Source organism: Bacillus rossius, chromosome 7 (genome assembly GCF_032445375.1).
Source record: "Bacillus rossius redtenbacheri isolate Brsri chromosome 7, Brsri_v3, whole genome shotgun sequence".
In the NCBI taxonomy this organism is placed as follows: domain Eukaryota; kingdom Metazoa; phylum Arthropoda; class Insecta; order Phasmatodea; family Bacillidae; genus Bacillus; species Bacillus rossius.
In genome coordinates this window covers 7,994,987-8,007,918 of record NC_086335.1, presented here as the reverse complement: position 1 = coordinate 8,007,918, position 12,932 = coordinate 7,994,987, and positions in this window count along the sequence as shown.

Below are 12,932 nucleotides of genomic sequence, written 5' to 3'. Positions count from 1 at the left end.
GTCTGTCTCTTGTTAACCGCTCCGGGGCTAATCAATTATGTAAGCACTGGGTTGCACACTGATGCTAATAGTTGCTGTATTTAAGTTAGGCTGAAAGCCGCAAGGGGGGCACTCACACACGTATTGTTTACTTAATACTTGTGAGTTACCCGGGCACTCCTACGTCGCACTCTATTAGTTAGGGGCTTTTGTTTGTTTCTGATTAATTAATTATTGTGTGGGGAATTTTGTAGGCACGGGGAGTGTGTTGCATGTGTAATTAAAATGGTTCGCTATTCTCTACCTTAAGCTGCGGTCCGCTCACTTGACTCAGGTGGGCCATGGCTAGGGGTGCTTTCCGTTAGCGGAGCCGAGTACTGGCGGGTGCAGGTCGGGCTTTGGGGTGGCCTTCGGCCGTACGATGTAAATTTGTAATTTCTAACTTCTAACACCCCTCCTCCCTCAAAACCCAATAATTCTGACCATTTTAATTTTGTAATTTCTAAGAATTATGAAAAGAAAATAATGAAAATCTTAATTAACAATAAAAAGAGTTTCTATAAGCAAATTACTTTTTTTAAATTTATTCACTTCAAATACGATCTAATTTTCTAGTTCGCAACTTTTTTTTAATGTTTCTCTCTTGTGTACCTCTGAGTATACAGTTGTTACTGTTTCGTCCAGCCCTTCGTGACAGCCCTTCTTATTGTGTCTCTGGGCTCTCTGATGAGGTGTCCATTGTCATGCTGTCACATGAAGGCTTACCCCGATTGCATCCTAGTTCAAGGTCATCCAAGTGGCGTGGGCATTGTGACCATCGGTATGACATTCTGTTAGGCCTGTCACCAGGCTCATGCACATGGACGGTTAAGATAGCGTCCTCGAGAGATGAGAGGTGGCCCTAGGTGCCGCAGGTCGGCGACTTGAGTGTATTGGAGCCGGTCTCTCCTGGCTCAGTCAAGAGAGATGTCATCCCTGGCATGTCGTCCGTGTTGGTCCTGACATCGCTTACTAAGACTAAGATACATAGTTTGACGCCGCCGTCAGTGCTCCCTCTGAGAGCACAGGCCGGTATGTGTCCTCAACACCTGATCTGTGCCGCGCCCCGAACGCGCCCGCGCGCGCAACATAGTGCAGTGCCCCGAACGGCGTGACGTCAGTCACGGCCGCCTACGTGTGCAAAGCGCCCGGCCGGGTGTGGCACTGCGCAAGGGTATTATTTATTCATGCATTTGATAAGACAAACAAAAACTAATAAGTCTAAATTCATTAATAATTAATGTTAATTTAATAATCATTTTATAAAGGGTTATCATTCACAAAACTGGCCGAAGTCATCTTCCCGCGCTCCGCAGTTTTCCCGCGGAATTTCCCCCCTCCCTGGCCCCGGCGGCCAGGGAGGTTAGTCAGTCGCCATCCAGCACTCGCCCGGGCCGGCAGCTCACGCACGGGGAGCTCTCAACTTTCGCGCCAACATCACAGTAACTACAATAGGTAATTATAGCCATATCATTTTAATTCAGCTCCCCGGTCGACCCGAATCGACCATTCGCGACCCCGCGCGGTCCATTAATAATATGTGCAGTCCAACTCAGGACTTTTAACATAATACGTAATTAACTAGGTGGCCCATCGTGGCACCTGCGCCTCACGCTGTAAAGTCCCACATCGGGACATAGTTCTTCGCCCACGCAGGGCGGCACTGTGCCAAACGCGATACCAAACTTTCAGACGAGTCATTAACTGGGACGTGCCACGGCCACGCGTGTGATATCCTGCCAGATTCCACCGTGCCCGTACCCAGCGTAACGTGGCCCTCGCCACCACGCGGAGTAGCCGCCTTTATTTACCCATCTGTGAGGGACTATCCACAGTGATTATAGTGTAATGTGTTATCTTAAGTAATTTTGCGGGACCTATCGCCCACGCACTTCACGTCGCGTCCACGTACTTTCGCATAAGCCAGAACAGGTTCATCGTGCGCGGAGCTTAGGTCGACGATGAAGCGGCCAGTTACGTGAGCGTGTGACGTGTAGATTGTGCGACGGAATAAAACAGCTAAAAGTACGTGTGTGTTTCATTAATAAGGCGTCCTGGGAGACCATAACAGCCCAGGGAGTCCTTTGTCGACGCGTCCCTGCCTGCAGCCACGAGGCCAGGAACCCCGCCCTTGAGACCCAAAATTAATCAAACAGTTTAAATTCACGTAAAATTCAGATCAGGCAACGAGGACGGCATCAAAATTGCGCCCAACTAGTGTGGCCAGAACATCACCGAACTCCCTCAACAAACAAGCCAAGAAAACGAAACGTAAAAATTAGCAGACAAAGGGCTCGAGTAGGGACAGGGCAACAGCGCGCAGCGTGGCAACACCGCGCGACGGAGCGGCGCCGCGCCGGCCGGACAACCCCCCGCCTCCGCTTCCTACCCACGCAGTACCCCTCCCCTCCTCCGCCCGAGACCACCCCTCAGCCCGCACGTCACTCCGCTCACCACCCCTCCCCTCCTACGCCCGATACCACCCCTCAGCCCGCACATCGCTCCGCTCACCACCCCTCCCCACCACGCTCCACCCCTGGACCAGCTGTAAGGGGTGATGTCACACGGCCGCGCCACCACGGAGTCGGGACAGCGGCGTCACGACCCGCCCCCCGGGCCGTCCTGCCGCGGCGCGATGCAGACCGACGTCACGATTGACATGGGGGAGTGGTGGAATACGGACTTCTTGACAGGCGGGGCAGAAAGAACCATGAGGACAGAAACGCACACCACACGGGAAGGCGGCGCGCGGGAAGCGATGGCCAGGTCAAGAGGGAGGTCAGGGTCGCGCCGGCGCGACGCTGCCACGCCGTGGAGTGCCACCGCCAGCTCGAAGAGTAGCCTACTGCCACCAGTGCGGCACCACGAGACACCGCACGTGCACGGAAGCTAGGGAATTCCTGAACTTTCGCGACGGCCTATTCATGTGCGCGGCTTGCGAGAGCAAAGTTAACTCGCCCGCACCCGTGACCGTTGTAAGCGAAACCCGACGGGACAACATCCGGGTCAAGCTGCCTGAATTCTCCGGGCACCCATACGAAGACCCGGAGAAATTCTCACGGGCGTGCCAGGACCACCTGGCCAGGTACGGCGTACCCAAAGAGGAGTGGACGGAACGCGTCACGGAGCAGCTTAGGGGGCCAGCAATGGACTGGTGGTCCATGACGGGTGAATACGGCGTGGAATGGGAGGACTTCGCGCCACGCCTGGAGGCCCGATTCAATACCGCCCGCGCACGCGCCCAGTGCCAGCGCGCCCTGTTCTGCGAACCGCAAAGGGCGGACGAGGAAGTGGAAACCCTTATCCGGTCCAAGATATGGCTACACCGACGTCTGGACGCCGGCGGGCCAGTCAACGCGGCGCTTGACGTGACGGTAGAGCTGATGAAGAGGGAGCTGCGCCCGCACCTGCGGGGGGCTGTGGACAGGGAGCTCGAGGACTTCGTCCAGCTGGCGAAAGAAATCGAGCGGGACCTACGACTGTCCCCACGCCCGCGGGACACAGCAGCCCGCCGCCGAGGGGTGTCCCCGTCACCCACGACGGCCCCGGAGGACGAGTGGGCGGTAGTACCGTACGTGAACCCCCCTCCCCCTCCCGGCGCCACCCGCCGGGGGGGCGAGGTGAGGGAGAGAGGGACCACGACGCAACCCGCCGCGCCCGCGGCCAACACCACCACGCCGCGGGCCGTGCGCGCTAACCCGCGGGCCGAGGGACAGCGAGACCGGCCCCCACGGTGCCGCTACTGCAGGGAGGAGGCCTACCACTGGCACGAGGTGTGCCCCAACGGGGCCGCGCTATGGCAGGATCACCGGCCCGGCGCAACGCAGTCGGGAAACGCCCGCTAGGGAACAGGATATCGGCGGCCTACTGTTCCTGGATCACGGCCAACGCACCAACCACGAGGCCAGTCCGCATAGCAACACCACTGCCCGTCAGACCGGGCGGTGGCGAACCCCAACACCCGTCAACGTCCCACCCCAGGTCGTCGGCGAGCGGCGCCGCGTCACTGGCGCCCCCGACGCACCCGGCACCACCTGCGGGACCTGACCAGGCACCATCGCCGCCCGTCAGACCAGGCAGTGGTGTGCCCCAGCACCCATCAACGTCCCGCCCCAGGTCGTCGGCGAGCGGTGCCGTGTCACTGGCGCCACCGACGCACCCGGCACCACCTGCGGGACCTGACCAGGCACCATCGCCGCCCGTCGGACCAGGCGGTGGTGTGCCCCAACACCCGTAAGCGCCCCGCCCCAGGTCGTCGGCGAGCGGCGCCGCGTCGCTGGCACCCCCGACGCACCCAGCACCGCCTGCGGGACCTGACCGGGCACCATCGCCGCGGCTGGGGCGAGCAGGGAACACCAGGGACAAGCTGATGCGGGTGCCCGTCCTGCTGAATGGCCAGCCCGTCCACGCCCTGGTGGACACCGCGGCGAGCCACACCTATGTCGCGGCCCACCTGGTGTCCGAGGTGGACCTGGAGCAGCAGGAGGGAGGCGTCCAGCTGGCCACCTGAGGAGCTAGCGCGCTCACGACGGGGCGTGCCCAGGTAAGGATCGCCGTCAGGGATATGTGTAGTCGGACAACAGCCCTGGTGGTGCCGGAGCTGAGGGACGACCTGATCCTGGGACTACCGTGGCTCGTGCAGGAGGACGCCGCCATCGACGTAGGTGAGGGTAGGATTCACGTCGGGCGTCAGGGGAGGAGGACGCTGTACAGTGTCAACCAGAGGGGGACAGTCCCGCCAACCCCCGTCATCACCCTAGCGGACCTGCAGAATGAGGTGCCCCCAGAGTACAGGGACATGTTCAATGAGGTACTGGCCCAACAAGCACAGGTGTTCGCCGCCGCGGACATGCTGCGGCAGACCACAGTCACCCAACACGCCATTCCGACACGACCACACGAGCCCCCCTTTGTCAAGCCCTTCGGGTTCGGACCCAGGGAGCGAGAGGCGATTCAGACCCAGATCGCGGAGATGTTGCGAGACGGGGTAATCGAACCGAGTGAGTCGTCGTACAATGGCTTGGTAGTGATGGCCAAGAAGAAGGACGGCTCATTCCGGTTCTGCGTAAACTTCAAGCCCATTAACGCAGTCACCATCCCCGCCCCTCCACCGATCATCAACATCACAGACGCACTAGCAGGACTGGGGGAAGCAGGCATATTCACCTCACTGGACCTCAAGTCAGGGTACTGGCAGGTACCCGTCCGCCCCGAGGACCGGCCGAAGACGGCCTTTACCGCGCCCGACGGCCGCAGGTTCCAGTTCTGCGCCATGCCGTTCGGGCTGATGGACGCCCCCGCGACTTTTCAGACCATGATGGTGCGGGTCCTGGACGGGTTCGTGGGCAAGTTTGCCGCGGCCTACCTGGATGACGTCATCATCTGGTCGAGGACGTGGGAGGACCATGCGCACCACCTCGCCATGGTCCTCGAACGGCTGGCCCGCCACGGCCTGACCTGCGCGCCCCGCAAGTGCCATGTCGGCGCGGTGGAGCTGGCCTACCTGGGACACATGGTTAGCGCGGATGGGTGCCGGCCTCTGCCCGCCCAGCTCGATCTGATCGAGTCCAAACCTCCCCCACGTACCCGGAAGCAGTTGCAACAGCTGGTGGGGCTGCTCAACTGGCTCAGGAGCTTCATACCCGACTTCGCCGTCGTCACCGCCCCCCTGACCGACCTTCTGTCGCCAAAGTACCAGTTCCGAAGGACCCTGGAGGCCGACCACGCCCTGAACGCCGTCAAACGCCTGTTTCGGGAATGTCACACCCTTGCTCGCCTACAACCCGCAGAGCACATATACCTGCAGACCGATGCCAGCCAGGAGGGCATGGGCGCGGTCCTGTATCAGCTGGGTCCCGACGGGGAGCGGCGCGTCGTAGAATACGCCAGTTCCAAGTTTGGGCCGGCGGCACGCCGCTACCACGTGAACGAGCAGGAGTGTCTGGCGGTCGTGTGGGCCGTGGGACGCTACCGCCACCACCTCGAGGGTCGACCCTTTACACTCCGGACCGACAGCCAGTGCCTGAAGTGGCTGGATTCGGTGCAGGGACGGAAATCCAAGTTCACCCGGTGGGCACTCACCTTACAAACCTTTGACTTCCACGTAGAGCTAGTGCCGGGTCGGGAGAATCAACTGGCCGACGAGTTGTCACGCCACCCCGACCCGGGCACAGAGTTCGAGGACGAGGGGACGTGGGATGAGTTGTTGCCGCCACCTGGAACTTCCCATGACCAGCCGGAGGGGGGGGGGAGACAGCCACCCTGTACGCCACCCAAAACGCCGCTACACCGGAAGCCCCCTGGCCCGACAATCTGGCCAGCCTCGTTCAGGTCGTGCGTCACGCACAACTGACGGACGCGACGGCGCTCGCCGATGTGGCCGCGTGCGCGGCCGGGCACCGCTCCTTCCAGCGGTGTCTGGACGGCGAGCTGCAGACACGCGCCCCCGGCGATATGGAGAGCTGGCGCACGTACGTGCCCGCCGCCGCCCGTCCAGCGGTAATGCACTTCTATCACGATCACGACTTGGCGGGGCATCCCGGGGCGGAACAGACCCAGGAGGCACTGCGGCACACCTTTCACTGGCCCGGGGTAGCGCGAGACGTACGGGAGTACGTCAGGGGCTGCCAGCCGTGCCAACAACGCAAGGCCCGGAGGGCCGACGGGGTAGAACAACAACAGCCCCGCAGGCCACAGGCACCCTTCCACACGCTGGCGTTGGACGTCATGGGCCCGTACCCAAGGACACTCAGGGGGAAACGCTTCCTCGTAATGGTCACCGACCTCTTCACACGATGGGTGGAGGCGTTTCCGGCGTCTAACGTCTGGGCGCGGACGATCACCAACCTGTTGGAGGGAGAGGTCTACTCCCGTTACGGCTTCCCGAAGGTCCTCCTGTTGGACAACGGAAGTCAGTTCATGGGCAAGCAATAGCGGGCGGACTGTTGTCGGTGGGGCATCACCCACCACACTACCCCCACGTACCATCCCCGCGCCAACCCCACGGAGAGGAGAAATCAGGATATCAAGGCCCAGCTCCGGCTACGCTTGGGGGATGACCACACTAAATGGGACGTTCACTTGCCCAAGATTTTGTACTGCTTGAGGCGGCGCGTCAACGCCGTTACCAGCCACTCTCCCGCGGAGCTCGTGCAGGGGCAAAACCTGGCACTCCCGGGGGAGTGTCGAGTAGCCAACACAGCCACCGAGGACTGGTGGGGAGAGGAGTTGCAGCACCAAATCGAGGCAATGCGAGAGCAGGCGTGGGAGAGACAGGCCCAGTTCCTCGCCCACAAAATGCCCACCACCACGCACGCCCCTGTCCCCCTCACACCCGGACAGTGGGTCTACGTCCGCCAACACCACCTTTCGGCGGGGGCAAAGAACTTCTGCGCCGGGCTGGCCCCGAAGTGGTCCCCGCCGCGGCAGGTGCTGTGGAAGACGGGGCCGTCCACCTACGCCATGCGCACCCCGAGCGGGCGTCCGGCCAAGGTACATCGGGACGATTTAAGACTAGTAACCACCATCCCCGACACACCGACCGGCAGGGCAAGGGGACGACACACGGGGGGCTCCGATTCCCCTGCACCCACGGACGTCCACCCCCCGACGAGTCCAGTCACCGTACCCACTGACGGCAACCTCCCGACGAGTCCAGTCAACGTACCCACTAACGTCAACCTCCCGACGAGTCCAGTCACCGTACCCACTGATGTCAACCTCCCGACGAGTCCTGTCACCGTACCCACTGACGACCAACCGGACAGGGCAGGGACAACGACGTATTCCCGTAACCATCCCGCTACTGACCCTACCGGCACGGGCGAGACCGCACCCATCGTTAGTCACCCAGACGACGAGACCTACGTGCCGGAAGCGGACAAGGAGGACGAGCCGTGGTGGCCACTAGACCTAAACCTGAGCAAGTCAACATTCCGAGTAGTGATTGAGGAACAGGCGGGCCGAGGCAGGTGACGAGGAGATAGTGGAGAGGAGGTATCCACGCCGGAGGCGGCGTCTGGTACGACCCACATGCTGTACCGAAGAGCCGTCGGCAGGGGGGGAAGGAGACGGGGCGGCTGGCCCACAAGGTAGGGCAGTCAGGGACACGGGGAGCCTAGACGAGCAGGCCGACACAGGGACAGCCCGGCCCCAGAGGGACCGACGGGCCCCTTCGCACCTGGGTGACTACATCACCAGCGACCAGGCCGACAGGGAGGCAAATAGCAACCGGGAGGTCGGGGCCCCCACTCGTGCCCACCGGCCCGAAACTGAGCCCCCAGGTCCCAGCGGCCGTCTAGGCCGCACTCGCCATGCCCCAACCCACCTCCGGGACTACTTCCTGGGGACAATCACGTCACTCACCGGGGGCACACAGCCAGGGGCACCCAGCATCCACAAGGGGGGACCCCTATTCACCTGGAGGGACCACACCTCACCCCAGTACCATACTCATAGCTTAATCAGACCCGTGTGCGAAACAGTGCAACGTCAGAGTGCTGCTAACCCACCGTGTGTAGAGGTGTTGAGGCACATAGCGGCCTCGTCGAGGGGGGGGCATTTGACGCCGCCATCAGTGCTCCCTCTGAGAGCACAGGCCGTTATGTGTCCTCAACACCTGATCAGTGCTGCGCCTCGAACGCGCCCGCGCGCTCAACATAGTGCAGTGCCCCGAACGGCGTGACGTCAGTCACGGCCCCCTACGTGTGCAAAGCGCTTGGCCGGGTGTGGCACTGCGCAAGGGTATTATTTATTCATGCATTTGATAAGATAAACAGAAACTCATAAGTCTGAAACCATTAATAATTAATGTTAATTTAATAATCATTTTATAAAGGGTTATCATTCACAAAACTGGCCGAAGTCATCTTCCCGCGCTCCGCAGTTTTCCCGCGGAATTTCCCCCCTCCCTGGCCCCGGCGGCCAGGGAGGTTAGTCAGTCGCCATCCAGCACTCGCCAGGGCCGGCAGCCCACGCACGGGGAGCTCTCAACTTTCGCGCCAACATCACAGTAACTACAATAGGTAATTATAGCCAAATCATTTTAATTCAGCTCCCCGGTCGGCCCGAATCGACCGTTCGAGACCCCGCGCGGTCCTTCAATAAAGTGTGCAGTCCGACACAGGACTTTTAGTGTAATACGTAAGACATTAGGTGACCCCTCGTGGCACCTGCGCCTCACGCTGTAAAGTCCCACATCGGGACGTAGTTCATCGCCCACGCGGGGCGGCACTGTGCCAAACGCGTACCTAAACACAGTCCCCACCACACAACCACAGAGGGCCCGCCGACCCCCGGCCTACCTGGCGGATTACGAGTGGTCCAGGTCCCCGTCGAGCTACTCCACCCGGGCGCGGCCCGTAAGGGGCGATCCAGGTGTGCCAACACTCGTGGCCGGACCCCTATCATTCCCCCCGCCCACGTCATCCATTCCACCACCCTGCCACACCCCGACCACACTGACCCCCCCACCCACTTGTCACCATATTGAGCTAGAAGAGGCGCACGTCGCTGCCCAGTCCCAGGGGGGGAAAGGACACGGGTCAGGGCGTAACCCCTTATCATTCATTGAGTGGGAGAGGTATTCAGGGCAGAATGTTTACATCACAACACACCATCCACTCCGCCGCGTAGTGTAGGGCTCGCAGTGCGGCGAACGTCAGTGAAGTGCTCAGCGTGTGAAGCGAGGCGTTGATGCACATAGCGGTCTCAGAGAAGGGGGGGCATTTGACGCCGACCGCCAATGCTCCTCTGTCGCATAGACCGCTATGCCTCATCAACGTCTCGCAAAAGCGTGTGCACCGAACGCGCCCGTGCGCGCAGCAAAGTGCAGTTCGTGCGACGAGGCGAACGCCATACAACGAGTGCTACACCGGCGCAAGGATCCGGCCGGGTGTGGCATATCCTTCCGCCGCACTACAACAAATTGTTATAATTATGTTTTTCCACAGGATTTTATTAAACATTATTTTTTATTAATTAATAATTAAGTCTTTGCAAAATCATGTTTCAATGTGCGATTTGTCCCGAACCTGGCCGGTTCAGTTTCCCGCGAAATTCACACGTTTCCGCGGGAGGGCTGGCGGGGGAGGGGGGGTCGTGCGCGGCGACACCTGCAGTGTCCTTCGAGAGCTCAACCAGGCCGGCAGCCTGCGCGCAACGCGGAACCTTCAACCTTTGCATTCACCGACATGTAGTTTTCCATAGTGTAATTTCTTTTCAACCTTTTGTACAGTTCCGCGGTCGGCCTAAATTTACCGTGAGGTACTTAACTTAATTCAATCAGTGCTCCGAGATGAGTGTTCCACGTCATACGTAAGTACTGTGGGGAGAGTATGTGGTTTTACGTCGGCGCTTCACGCCCAACCTAGCCTACAGGCTACTTAGTTTTGGCCCGCACGGGGCAGCCAGCAGGCGACACGTGCCATCAAACTTAATAACGATTCAGTCCCTGGGCCACACCTAGACACCACGTAGAGTCGCCGGAGACACGGGCCTACGTGCTGCTAGCCCAGTTTATCAAGTGTAATATGTTAGTGGAATAGTTGTTCGCCTAAGTGTAATTCGTCATGTCAGGGCTTATGTATCACCGTCGTACGGCAGCGCGCCACCAAACTTAATAACGATTCAGTCCCTGGGACACACCTAGACACCAAGTAGAGTCGCCGGAGACACGGGCCTACGTGTTGCTAGCCCAGTTTATCCAGAGCTAGGTATTAGTGTAGTGTATTGTGCTTCAAAATATCGTGTGCCATGTCAGAGTGTCTTTTGTAACTTTCGCGTCACGTATACGAGTCTGCCCCTCACGCGCATAAGAATCGTGAGCCGCCACTGAGGAAGTGAGCTGCGCGTGTGACTAGTCGCGTCGGGCAAACCGTTACGGCCAGAACGGGCAGCACCATGTATTGGGCTGTGCTGTATTAAATTCACCAACTATCTGAAGAAGTTTTGTGTTATTATTCAGGCGTCCCGAGTGGCCTCAACAGCTCGGGGGGCCCTACTGCGTTGGCCCCTACCTCTAGCCACAAGGCCGAACCCTCCCTGAGAACACGAACCGGACAAAAATTACGTTTAAATAATCAGAGGTAGCGGGGACGGCGTCATGTTATTAATTTGGATTTGTAGGTAAAAGTTCCGAAATGCATATCTTAGTTGATACATCATTCCTGATGGCACATTTTGTACGCAATGCTTGCTGTTTTAATTTAGTGTATCAAAAATACCTGAACATAAGCAAAACTGGTATAGCAATCAAATAATACAAGATGTTTTCTGTTTTAAGGACCATTATATTCCAAAACTACAGTAACTTATTTAAGTCAAATATATTAACCTGCACTTCCGTACATACAGATTCAATTGGAGGAAAATATACAATAACAATTATTCCAGCAGGAAATAAAATAGTATTAGTTCGTAATTACTGCATTTCTTTCCCATGTAGTATTCGCCATTGCTGATATTTAAACTATTACACTTCGGAAACGGAAACAAAAGCGGCCGCTTTATTTTAGATAACTCTGATTGGCTGATCTCATCCAACATCCAACATATTTTAGAACCAGTCCTATACGTAAAATATTTGAAGGAAACTCAATCTCTCAAATAAACATGGCTGCGATAGTGACGTTTAACGTGATGTCACAACCCTCAAAGATATTGGAACCAACATATTGGAAGGTGTTGGAAGCTAAAATTTGACAGTGTGACAGGATCTTGGACCTGCGACTCGCACCGCAGAGACACGCCCGAAGCGACTCGCGCCAGTAACACGCTCTGCAGCGACACGTGACCCGTGACATGCCAACCGCGACGTTACTCTTAGCGACCTGCGACCCACGCCGCAGCGACTCGCACCGCGGTGACACACTCGTAGCGACACGTGACCCGTGACACGCATCGCAGCGACAAGCGTGAAGAGACGTGACATTGGCCCTGTTACTTATAGCTAAAGTCACCACCATGACACGGGACATTGCAGTCGCCGTGACAAAGTCACCGTGACAGTAAATATTCCCCATCCCTACATGGAATTTTCATTTGAAAGCGTAGGAACTCACATTCAAAAACAACAATGACTGGGCATTGTTGGGTGCCGGTTCACAGGACAGTTACACAGAAGAGAGGGAGGGAGAACTGTCAGCACTGCCACATGACTTCACCGCACACGCTTGCACTCTCGCTCCCTTATGGCGGGTTTATTTGAGATTCTCCTCTCTCCACGTCAGCGCTGGGACAGGTCGGGCGGCGGATAGCTCATGTACCATACCTGCGCTGTTCACGGAACTTCACGCGACTGCACAGATACCTATTTTCATTAAACAATTAATACTTACTCGTGGAGTTACATTTATTAAAAAACCATCATAGGTTGGTTATTTACGCACATATTCAACAACACAGTGCACCCAAAATTTGTATGTGGATCACAGTACATTTTTTTACACTAAAATTCGGCATAAAATATGCGCTCCATTCACGGGTAAATACAGTACGGCTCAGCATCCACTCACTACTCCCTTTGCATCACGAAGAGACAAGACATGTTTGTATCAACAATGCAAACTCAACTACACTATGCTAAAATACTGAAAAAGGCTTCAAACAGATGAGAGCCTCGAGGAGGGAGGGGCAGTTTCTGAACAGTTGGCATCTGCAGTGATGCATGCTGGTTGAAAAACAAATCAAAAAACAATGAAAAACAAATAATTGTATCATACTGTGAATTGAAGTTGATACCAAGAATTCTCTTCCAGGAATCATTGAGTTATTATTGTATAGTTTCATTGAACACTGGCGCAAACCAAACTATGATTGATGTAAATAAATATCATTTTATTTTACACAGCACAAATGATTACAGTAATATAATTTTAAAAATCCTAAGCAAAATATTTAAGACATTACTATTACCA